Source organism: Sarcophilus harrisii, chromosome 5 (genome assembly GCF_902635505.1).
Source record: "Sarcophilus harrisii chromosome 5, mSarHar1.11, whole genome shotgun sequence".
Lineage (NCBI taxonomy): Eukaryota > Metazoa > Chordata > Mammalia > Dasyuromorphia > Dasyuridae > Sarcophilus > Sarcophilus harrisii.
In genome coordinates this window covers 122,090,291-122,103,410 of record NC_045430.1, presented here as the reverse complement: position 1 = coordinate 122,103,410, position 13,120 = coordinate 122,090,291, and the positions used below count along the sequence as shown (strand labels likewise).

Here is a 13,120-nt window from a genome sequence, read left to right as displayed (position 1 = left end):
CAAGTGTTACATTTAGAAAAGTTTAAGTGACATATGCAGAGTCACAAACCCAAAGAAGAAGAAAAAGGAACTTCGATCCATTGTGTTTCAATCAATAAACATCAACCATGAGTTCCAGAATTGAATACAAAGACATGAATGAGACAGTCTAGGCTCTCTCTCTCTCTTACACACACACACACACACACACACACAAGCTACTACAATTTATGATAGCAGAAATAACATCTTAAATGAGAATGAGTACTGCGCTAATGAAGCATGGTATAGGGGAAATGTCATTAAACTAGGAACCTTATACAGGATGTCCCAAAAGTCTTTGCATGGATTTAATTCTATTAAATATCCTATTAATTAGTCTGTACTGATAAACTTATATTATAGGATCATATTACATTCAATAAATCAACAAGCATTTGTTAAACACTTACCAAGCATCGTTAGTTTTGTATATGCCAAAATATAACAAACTCTCCCCCTAGTACAAAGTATAAACTTTGATGCCTACAGAACAAATATTCCTAATACTGAATCCAAGATATAGGAAATAGGACATATTGTGTTGGTGTTTTGGCTCAATTTCTTTCCCAAATCATGATTCTTAGTAGCTTAGTATTGAGAAAGATATGGCTTTTTATAAGGAATATGAAAAAAGGATGAGATAGCTTGGATCACTAAGCAAGCAAGAAAAATATCAGGATGATAATGGAGAAAGTAATAAAGAAAAGAGGATTCATTAAATTTTCATAAGGCTAGTAGAGTCAAGATGGCATAAGGGGAAAAATTCTAGATTTGATTAGATTACTTGGGTTCAGTCTCACCTCTATCACTTATTACCTTTTTGATCTCATCTAACTCATTTAACTTGTCTTAAATCTCCTTTTTTGTTAGAAAGTAATAATTGTGCTATCCTCACAGACTTGTTAGTTTAAGAGTTAACCATACCACCATAGCCCCAATTTCACAATACTATATTTCAGCTATCTTTCTGCCATACAATTGTTTACATACACATTACTTCTTCCTTCTGAGCTTCCTTTGATGTAATATGGTTTTGTGGTCCTCCGATTAGTGGGGCTTCTGTTCTGGCAATAAGTAGTGATTCTAGATTTTCTGTCTCAGGAAATTCTCACGCCCAATCTATCTGATTCTGACCACTCTTTAGTCAGAGAGCTTCTGGTCTCAGAAACTCCCACAGATCAAACTCTTGAGACAATAATGAATAAAACCACTCCTCAATTCTTTGTTGCCTGGTAATCTTGTCAGTAATAATCTGGTCAAGAGAACTAAATTCCAAAGATTACTTTTTTCTACCTATGAGCCATAGAATTAGCATATCTATGATTACAAGTTGGATAAATATATCTCCTTGCTTCTATTTTTCTGCTGAATTCCTTTATAATTCCACTTTGTAATGGCGTTACTATTGGAATGAAGCTTTGCCCCTTGGCTAAGGAGATGGATTCAAATCTGCAAATTCTTTTGAGACACCTAGTGACACCAGTCTAGGACCCCAAACTTTTGAGATGCTTCCTTCCCAACCTCAACACTTTCATCCACCCCACTCAGTCTGAGAAAAGCAATCAAAGCAAAATAAAACGACCATTCCTAAAAAAGACATATCAACTGATACCCCTATGATGCTATTTTGATCTTTCAGACTAAAATACCATTCATTTTGAACTCATTTCTCTATGTTTTCTTACTCTATTATAATCTAAGTTTTTTGAGGACAAGGATTGTCTTACTTTTTGTATCTGTACTTTTAGTAATTAACACAAGTATCCATCAAATAGTAAACTCTTAGTAAATATTTTGATGCTCATATATATTTGAGTTATTACAAGCACTGAAGATTTAGTCTAGATAAATCATAGGTCATCAAAAATAGTTCTGGTTATCTTTAATCCAGAGGGATTTTTTAAAAATCATAAATGAAAAAATATGATTATTTTTGGCAAAAAAAACCTTTATGTTTACCTTAAGTACATTTAAACCCCTGAGCTTCTAGAATCCTTTAGACCAACCACTAAAATTTCTTCTTAGGAAAAAACAAAAATGACTAAATTGAAATTAAAATTCAAACACAGACATAGTAAGAGAGTATCCTTTCAGAAGAAAATATACCAGAAGGCAAAGTATCCCTGATCCTGTCAGAGAAGAACTAAAAATTTAACTAACCCAGAAATACAGTTAACCAAATGCTAGAATGTCAAAAAGAAAGAATATTGTAAACAACTAAGGGTCTTACAAATCAAGGGAAACCCGCTAGGACCATGCAAAGCTATATGCTAATTATGAGAAATGAAAGAAAACAAAGTTGAATAATACTTTTGGCAATATAAATTCACCAAAACAAACTTTAAAAAAGGTAAACAAGTCTATACAGGCAAAAATAAATAAATAAATCAAGAAGACATAATATTTGCAAACTACAAAAAAAAAAAAAAAAAAAAAAAAAAAGAAGAAGAAAAAGAAAGATAAAGCTACTTTGCCTTCCAGAACTTTTATCTTATCTAAAGGTAAAAGCAAGAACAAAGAGAAAATAATTAGGAAAAAGCCATGTTCTCCATGAAAAGTAAAAACAGATAAAATTACCCCAGATGAAACAAGAAATAAAAGGAAGAAGTCAATCCATACTTTTAATAATGAAATAGGACATATGAAGATCATTGACATAAAGAAGTAGGAAAATGGAGAGAGAGGAGATCCAAAACCACATTCATATCTCTACTGGGGAAAGGAAGAAATAAGGCAATTGTCTTTTAGAAGTCTTACCTTGTCGTAAGATCATTAAGAGAACAAATAGTTCTCTTATGTGCAAACTCCATAAAAATACACACTATGTGTCACTAAGTGCTTACTTATTATGTGCCAATCACTGGGGTAAGCACTGGGATACTGACCTAAATGTATACTGACTAAAATGTATACTAAAGTACAATAATCTAATTTAAATAATGGGTAGATCAAAGAATCAATAAATAAATCATAAAAGTAAATGAAAACAGGAAGATATTGTACCAATATTTATGAGATTAAAGCAATTCTAAAAATTTACATCTCTGAAACTACAATAACAAAGGGGAAAAAAAGAGATAACTAATGAATTGAGCATGTAATTAAGAAGTGGAAAATTAATAATCTGAAAAGAAGCATAAAAGAAAAAACTGAAAACCACAAAGGAAATTGAATTGAAAACAAAAAGACTTTTGAGCTGATGTACTAAACAAAGAGCTATTTTCTAAAAAGCCTTAGAAAATTGACAAACCATTAGTAAACTTGACTCTAAAATTAAATAGACAAAATGAAAAGAAAAATAAGAACAAATTCACAACGAATGAAGCAGAAATGATGAATATTATTAGAAAAGTTTGTAACTGAGAAATACTGAAAGCTTTTCCAATAAGATCAGGGTGAAAAAAATTTTCTCACCACCACCACCGGTATTATTTGGTAGAATACTAGAAATGCTAGGTATAGTGATAACAAAAATAAATTAAGGGGATAAGAATTGGCAAAAAAAAAAAAAAAAAAAAAAAGGAGGTAAAACTAGCTCCACAAGTAGATTATATAATGGTTCGCTTGGAAAATGCTAGGCCAGGATTTTTTTAAAAATCTTTTTTTGTGTCATAGATCATGTTAGAAGTATGGCAAAGTCTGGGAAAATTCAAAATATTTTTAAATGTATAAATAAAACACATAGGATTTACAAAGGAAATCAATTCTATTGAAACAATCATAATAAAAATGTTTTAAAAGTGCATGAATAACTGCCTAAGAATTTTAGAGGAAAAAAACCACTAAAATGAATAAAGGCAACAAATAAAAGTAGCAAGATGCAAAATAAATCCATACAAGCTCCTTGTAAATGCAGGACTGATATAAATATATCCACAAAATAAAGTTTACAGAAATAAATGAGGTCTAAATAATTAGAAATGTAATTTACTATTCATGATTGACATATGCCAATATAATAAAAATGAAACTACCTATTTATTATTCTACAGATTTGGTACAATCCCAATCAAATTATGAATTAAATTGTGATACTAGAATAAAATTAATAAAGAAGAACAAAGGTCAAGAATGCTGACAAAAATTATAAAAAAATTAGGAATGAAGTGAGATTAGCATTGTCATATCAAAAATTATAAAAAAAGAATAAAATTATAAATATAAATTAATCTAATAAAAAAAGAAAATTAAATAAGTGCAATAAATGGAAGCAAATGAAATCTAGCTTTTGATGAATTCAAGAACACACACACTACTTGGGAAAGATTTCTTGACTTAACGAATTTAAAAAACCATTATGAGGGGAATTTTTAAAAAAATAAAGACTTTAAAATCGCAAATAAGGAAAGTTTCACAAGTAGACATGAGGAGACAAAATAAATGAGAAACCATAGAAAGAATACTAGCAATAAAGTCAGAAGACCTAAACTCAAATCCCATTTCTGATACTTACTAGCTCTGTGATCTTGGGCAAATTATTTAACTTCTTTGGGCCTCAGTTTTCTCCTTTGTAAAATGAAGGACTTGATAGTCCCTTTCAGCTCTAAATTTGTGGTTTTAGAATATGAAGAATATAAATAAAATGAATAGAATATGAAGAAAAAATATAGATTAGGGCAGAAGAAAAACTATGTATAACAACAGACAAGCCTTCAGAGGATATGATTAGCTTTGTAAAATAATGTAAACTTTTAGTCATCTGAAAAACTTTTCAAAATCACTAATACTGAGATAAATGCAAATTAAAACTTTGGCAAGGAAGATGGAAAAGCCAATGATGCTAAGGGAAGGTAAAGACACTAATTTACTGCTAGCAGGGCTGTGAGTTGTTCTATCATCTAAAAAATACTTGGAAATTATGTGAGAAAAATTTCTAAATTATTCATACCTGTTGATGTGGTAATCCTGCTACTAACCTTATGGCCAATCTTTCAAGGAGGTCAATGACAGAAAAAAAAAAAAAAAACTCATGCAATAAAATATTGATAATAGCACTTATAATATCAAAAATATGGAAACAAATTATGCACTTATCAAGAGAGGACTGGTTGGATAAAATATTATATGATGTAATAAGACATTGACTATTATACCATAAGTAATAAGGAGTATGAGAAATTCAGAGAAATATGGAAAGAATTAAATGATCTGATGCAGAGCAAAGCAGAATCAAAAAACAACATACATATTTTAAGTGAAGGCAGTGCTAAAAGGCCACTAATTTCAGGTAAAAGTCATGGGACAATTTTGACTTCAAATCATTAAAATTAAAATATATATCTTTCTGTGAACAAATGGCAAGCAATAAAAAATGGAAATGATTCATTTTTAATGACTATATCAGGAGAAAAGGAAGGAAAGCATTCACATAGAGCCCCTACTATATCTAAGGCATTCTAAATACTTTACAAATATTTTCTCATTTGATCCTATAACAATCCTGCAAAGAAGATACTATTGCTTTACCCATTTTACAGAAGGGGAAACTGAGGCAAACTGACATTAAGTAGCTTGCCCAGAATCACACAGCTATTAATTGTCACCTCACCTGGCACACAGCAGGCACTTAATTAATATTTATTGAAGCCACATTTGAACTTATCCACTATGCCACCTAGCTGCCTCATATTATATAGTCCTTTTTTTTCCACCAATGGGAAAGAAATATGGAGGGAAGTGAATTATTTACAGTAAGTACTGATAACAAAAGTTATAAATATCAAGCATACAATCAATAAAGAGAACAAAGCAAATCCAACTTTCTAAATCATAAGTATCTGCCACATGATTACAACATCTGTAGAATGTAGCAAGTATGCAGGTACAAGGTTCCATATTTATCCCTTTTATATTATACAAATTAGAGAAGGAAATGGCAAATCACTCCAAACAAATAAACAAACCAAACCCCAAAAATCCCAAATGGGATGATGGCAAGTGGGATGTAACTGAAATAACTGAACAATAAAAATTATACAAGCACGTGAATCTGTTTTATACAAACAAATTAATCTCAGTGGCTCATTTTCCTGCAGACATATTGGTTTCAAATCTGGATATATTGAAGTCACTTTCCGGCAATTAAGTTAAAACAAAAGACTGAAGTTACAGACCTACTTTCAAGAAGCAAAATGCATCTTCAGATACAAAAATTCAAGAAAGTCTCAACTCTTCAAAATGGTATTTGGGGAGTTTAAGCAAAAAACAAACAAATAAATAAAAAATCAAATGGACACAGATGTACACTCATACTCTAGATGGTTTACCATTAAGTTAGTGTAACTGAGCCTTATAAGGACCCTAGTAAGGATTTCGAAAGAATGAAACAATGAAACCACAGAATAGCCAGCTGAGTGACACTTATTATATTGCCTTAATGGATTTAACATTGTACTTTCCTTAATAAAGGCTTTTCTATAGCCAGAAAAGAACAGGATACAATTTGCAAGTCTAGTGTTCCTGAACTGATAAAAACAGCTTTGGGTTCTCTTGAATTTCCTGCTCAAGTGTTTTGTCCAGACTTTCCTATTCACCAGAGGAGACATTACCAGGATTTAAGTCCAAAATTCTTTGATTTTATTAAGCCTGAAGAAAGGCGATAACAAAGCTGGCACTAAAGCAATGACCTATAAATAGAAGTGGTAACTCCAAAGGTTTACTTGTGAACAGAAAAATAGAACATCTGAATGGTGAAATGTCTTATTTGGCTCTGGGGCAATCAGGTGATGCTCTGGGCCTGGAGTCAAAAAGAAATCAGATAATTACTAGCTATGTGACTAGTCACTTCATCTGTCTGTCTCAGTTTCTTTAACTATAAAATGGGTATAAGAATAGGTATTTATTCTCTAGGGTTGTTGTGAGGTGTTTAACAGATACCAATGTACTTAGTAGGTATCAGATTAAAAAAAATTTTTTTTTGATCTTTAAAACAAGAATATGAAGTATGACATATAAATTATTGTAAAGTTTTTAGCACAGTTCTTGGCACATGTTGAATGCCATATAAATGTTAGCTATTAGTCTTAAAAATTTGGAATAAAAATAGGGAGGGAAGGGGGTCCTGAAAAGAGCAGTAATTTGGCCATTGTCTTACCATTAATATATCATAGTCAGGACTAGAATTCAGGTATTTATAACTCACATCAATTTTTCATTCACTAGATAATAATGCTATTTAATGCTTAATAACAGGTCAGTTAGTTTTTCTGTTCCTCTTTTTCCTCATCGGTAAGTGTCTTTTTTTACAGATGAAGAAAATTAGGAACAACAACAACAACAAAAAAGTTAAGTGGCTTACCAAGCTCTTATATCTTGTAAAACTCAGACTCAAGCTTTAAATCCAGGGGGTGTTGATTACAGATCCAGACTTTTTTCCATGACTGAATGAACTAGCTCTAACTTAACTCTCTTGTGAAGTGGGCAAGATTAGGATTATTATTTTTCTTTTCTATGTAAGGACACTGCTAAGTGATTGAGGAATAAGAGAATAAAGTATTATCATTTGAAATAATTTATCTGTTTAGATTTGATGCTGAGGTTTTAATTAGTTGATTTATTTTTCTTCTTTTTTAGGGGGTAAGGTAATTGGGGTTAAGAACTTTCCCAAGGTCAACACAGCTAGGAAGTGTTAAATGTTTGATGGCAGATTTGAACTCAGGTCCTCCTGACTTCAGAGCTCTACCCACTGCACCATCTAGCTGCCCCCTCCCCCGCTGAGATTTTACATACATTTGAAATTAGTTCAGGAGAGATTTATACATTAGGGAAGAATTTTGCTGTGTTCACCATTATTTTGTCTACTATTTCAAGGAATTTTCTTTCCATTTGGGGCATGACTTATGATTAGTTTAGAGGAAGGAATGTCACAGGTAATATTCTAGTCTTTGTTGCCTTCAAAAGCATAATCTTAAAAGTAGTGGGCACAATAAATTTTGAAATAATCACTTATCCTTCAAATCCTTTTGGAATATGTTTCACATTCTCTTGCCACAAATATTTTCAGGGGTTGGGTCCTCAAATGCTTACTTGGTTATAATGATGCTGTGTTGAGCAATTTATTATACTAATCCAAATAATCAGTTAAAAGCAACAACAACCTTCTAAATATTCCTAAAACTTCCAAAGGAAAAAAAAAGCAGACATCAATCAAATATAAATAACTAAACTGAAAAATAAGTGCCCTTTTAAGACTCAGTTCAGGACTGACTAAAAATAGTCATTGCTGATCTCAACATATTAAATGTGAACTTTTAGGTAAGGTGCCACCCCATGCTTGGAAATAACCAGGAAAGAATCCACCCAACAACATGCTATTTACATAATGGAATCATTCTATTTCTGCACCCTGAATCACTAACACATTCAATTTATGGGTCTTTGTGGACTACTGGGATGAAATCACCAAGTCATATTTGGTTAAGAAGTCTCCTGGCAGGGATGACACTAACAGCAAGTCAGAAACATCTTTAAAACCTCTTCATGTTAATTATGCAAGGAACAGAAAAGACCATGGACTCATAAAGACTTGCATTTCAATTCTTCCTTGCTAGCTGTGTCAAAGAAGAGATTAAGTCACTCTGCTCTCTGCTTCAACTTCCTTATCTATAAAATGGTAATAATAAAAGCCCATACTTCACAGGGTTTTAGGGAGGATCAAATGAGTTAATAAATGTATAAAGTGCTTTGTAACTCTGAAAGTACTATAAATACTGTCAGTATTATTATTATACTAATTACCATCACCACCACCACTACTACTATTGGTAAAAACAAAACAAAACAAAACACAAACCTACAATATTAGAACTCAGAATTGAAAGGATGGCAGAGAAATTGTTCAAAACTATTTCATTTCAAAACCAAGACCCTGACAGATTCATGCAAGATCAAAGAACGAATAAACAGCAGAGTCCAGAAATCAATCTGAAGTTCTCTGACCCCAAATGTAGGGACTTTTCCACTAAATTATGTTAGCCCATACTACCTTCTCCCCCTCCCCAAAAAAGACAAAATCCATAGAAAATCTTGGAATTTTCAGTTAAGTGGCATTGACTACTAATCTGATAGATCCTTATTAATTGACCTTAGCACTCATAAAAGTATCCATTGGGCAATGATGCTGAAGAAGGGCTGATAATACTTCTGCATAAATCTTTTGTGTGCTAGAAAGAAGCCTGGGATTTGGGATTGGAGTGCTCAGATTCTAACTTTGTATTTACTGAGAAAGTCACTTAATTTCTTCATGCCTCAATTTTTTCAATTATAAAATGAAGTTAGATCAGATGACTTTCAAGGAATCTTCTTTCTGTAAATCAGGGTTCCTTCTGCATGATTGTCAGAGAATACTTGACTTTGTTTTCCATAGTTTCTCTTTTTCCCACCCCTATTTGCTACCTAGAGGATGTGCATTATAACATTATTTGTCCCCCAGTAGGATCAATTCTCAATCCTCTACTTGACAAATTCCATCTTTACCCAGACCTTAAAATATTTTGCTGGTGACTTTAATATAATGAAGTTTTTTTCCCCCCCAGAGAAATAAAACTTTTTAAACGACATATAATTGTTTTACTTTTAACATATCACTAAAAGCAGTAAATGCATAATAAAATCCCCAAGGACCAGAACAATTCTCACATAGTATATAAGCTACTCCAAATTGAAAAATTCAAGGAAATGAATAATTGTTTATTCTGCCCTGGCCATTGTTCTGTCAGTTAGTAAAAGAGATCTGAGAGTATAACAGTTTACAACTAATCAATGCTACCAGGAGGAATAGAACTTCTTAACTTTTTTTATGTGAAATAGATCTCTATTGTCAGACAAGTGAAGATTATGTATAGATCTTTTTCCCTATTCAGTGTTTTATTGCCTACATTTATAATGGAAGGAAATGCTAAATTTTAATTAGAAGTTAAGGAAAACAAAGACTATAGACATATGCATGCATACACACACACACACACGTTCATCACCTTAAAATCAATATATCCTTTGAAGGTCTGGGGTCCCCAAAAGGAACTTTTGTTTTTTAATTAAAGATTAAGGAATTCTGGCCCTAGAACCCAGATTTGCTTTCTGATATTAGGTAATATTCCTAATGACCAATTCGTCTTCAAGCAGTGTCCCATTGCTGTCAGGAATCTCTCCCTGATCACTTCTTTTTTTCTTTTTTCTTTTTACTGAGGCAATTTGGATTAAGTGACTTGCCCAGGGTTACTCAGCTAGGAAGTGATAAGTGTCTGAGACCTGATTTGAACTCGGGTCCTCCTGAGTTCAGGGCTGGTACTCTATCCACTGCACCACCTAGCTGCCCCTTCCTGATCACTTCTTATTGTGATTAGGTAATGAGGGAGCTGTATGTACATATATACATATGTAGATATATGTATATGTATAATGCATATGTATACTAACTGAGACAAGAGCACCTGCACCAGCAAAATTCTCCCTCCCAGCAATAACCACACCCTGCCTCCCCCTCCTCTTCCCATAACCTCATAGTTTTAGCAGGTGCTGGGAAGGGACGTGAGGAGTGCTCTATAGTCTGTGGCAGTTGTTAGGAAGAGTGAGCAGAATCCTGTCCCTTCTCTTTTCTCATTCTGAATGTACAATGAATTGTACAGAATGAGCATGGGTGATTAGGTTGCAATTTTCATTGTCTTACTTTTCTCCCCCAAAACTTACCTTTTTCTGGTAAGGGCACAACTATCCTTCAAGTTGCAGTTTCAAAACATTAGTATTCTCAATTTCTCACTCTTATTTGTGTCACTTATAAGTTGTCAAGTATTTCAGACTTGTACTCTTGTCTATGTTTAGGTTACCACCTCTCACCTGAAGATATCGCTTTCTTCTTGGTCTTCTTGCCCTAAGTCTTTCCTTACTCCAGTCAATCCTGTCACAGGAAGTTTCCTTAAGTAAAGATTGCCTACTCAAATTATGTCGCTCTCTGCCTCAAACTCCATTATTTACAACTGACTCTAGGATTTATTTCATCTTTATCTAATCCTTTTTAGTATTTATTTTGTATAGCTATAATGTACATTATAAAATGTACATAATCACATGTACATTGATACATGTATTTAATTCATAAAAATTTGGATGTAGTTAACTTGAAAAGAAGATTGATAGGAATATGTGATCAAAAAATTTTAGAGACCATGGCTAAAGAACATTGGATTTGGAATCAGTTCTAACTTCTTAATATTGGCTCACTACAGCACTGAAATGATCAATAACGGAAGTGGTTAAACATTCAGAAATTTTTTTTAAAATTCTGGTATACAGAAGGCTTACTTTATCAAAGACAGATTCCCCAGAGTATACTGCTGAATCAAAAAAGCCATTTCCTATAGCTAATACCTCTGTTCTTATCAACATTAAGTCACTCTTTGGAGACAGAATCCCTTTAGTGTAGGGAGGATTGTGGAGAAAGATTTGCCAGGAAGAGTTTTCAGTTATACCACAAGTTAATAATGTATAAGACCTTTGTAACATTGTGGCTGCTGTAATTCCAAAGACCGAAACGTATCAGAAGTGATAGGGATACAGGCGAGGATATGTACTACCAGGTGAAGCCCTGAAAACTCACTGATTGTTGTCTTGGTATAACGTTTAAAATTTTTGTCAGCAGGATTCTAGTGTGCTTAGGAACCCCATATCATATCTCCATCCACCCTTTTAAAATATAAAACCATAGCCTACTCAACTTTCCACTACTAAGATAAAAATTTCTCGAAATATTGCCATTATTGTGATCCTATTATGTTATAAAACTAAGATCTATTTGGTTGAGAAGTTTAAAAAAGCCAAGTATTTGTAGCTACACCTACAAACTAATTGTATGTACTTGCATTTCCACTTGCTTACATTAAGAATGTTAAAAGAAAACTGGCAAACTCCCTTACCAAGATGATGATGTGCAGTCTATTCTTCTAGGAACATCTGAAAAGTGCTCACCAAATATAAGTTGCCCTAACAGCATAATATGTGCTTGTGAATAATACTGTGCCTAGTGTTTTCTCCTAGAACCAAATCTTGAATTTCCATTTAGTAGTTTATGGCAAATAGCACTAGAATAACCATGATGTCATGGTACCAAACTAAGGGGAAACAGGAAGAACAGCTTTACAGGGGGAATTTTGAGGGAAATTTCAGTCTCAGTCCAATATATACCTGATAAAAACAAAAACACAAAACAAAAACATTTTACAGGATCTCTTTTTACCTGTATGCACACAGAACATACATACATACATATTCAAGCACAAACTCATCTCAGCAAAGTTTAAATACATGTGTGTGTGTGTGTATGTGTGTGTGTGTGTGTGTATGTGTGTAATAAGATGTGCAGTTAACTTAAAACTGAACTAAAAACTTTTGGATCGCCCTGTATTTTGTTTTCTTTGGTCACAGGAATTTCCTCACATCAAAACCAATGGCAAAATAGAGAATCAATGCAGAGTTACATACATTGAAGCTCAAATTACTTCCAAACCTACCCCCCACTCCCCACCTCCTCAACCTTCCCCCCCAAAACTAAAGCAACAGAAAAAGAAAGGAAAAAACCAGAGCGTCATAACTTTAAATGAAAAAAATCCCCCACCCTTTATTCCTTTGGTGTCTAGAATTTCGTACATGAAATGATGCCAGAAGCAAGAAACCAGGAAGTCAAAAAGAATGTTTTTTATACCAAAAGGCGGAGTGGTCAGGGTGACTAGAACTACCAATGAATGAACAAGGCAACAACAAAAAGGCTAGTGGTATGAGGTGGTGTGACATGCTAGTAAAGGAAAGGGGAGGAGCAGGCTTTTGGATAAACTGTGGAAGGGACTTCAAAACATAAATCACTTAGTTGCCCAAATATAAAAAATTTCACCATCTTGTAGACTTACTTCACAAACTAGAGGAGTGAGTAGGAGGAAAAACAGAAAAGAGTCTCAAGAGGGAGGGGAATTCACAGAGAGTTAAGATATAAAATTGTAGTTTAATAGAAGAGGAAATGGAGGGAAATTATAAAATTCACACAAAAACTTTTTAGATATTATTTGTAAAGCATAATGTCTGGCAAATAGTAGGTACAATATGTATGCTAATT

The 13,120-nt window shown here is 33.0% G+C and overlaps 1 protein-coding gene across 3 annotated transcripts in view; it reads right to left on the bottom strand.

Annotated features, from left to right (window-relative positions):
• Window positions 1–13,120, bottom strand: part of STK38L (serine/threonine kinase 38 like) — a 110,164-nt gene that overhangs the window by 40,739 nt on the left and 56,305 nt on the right. The window lies entirely within an intron of this gene.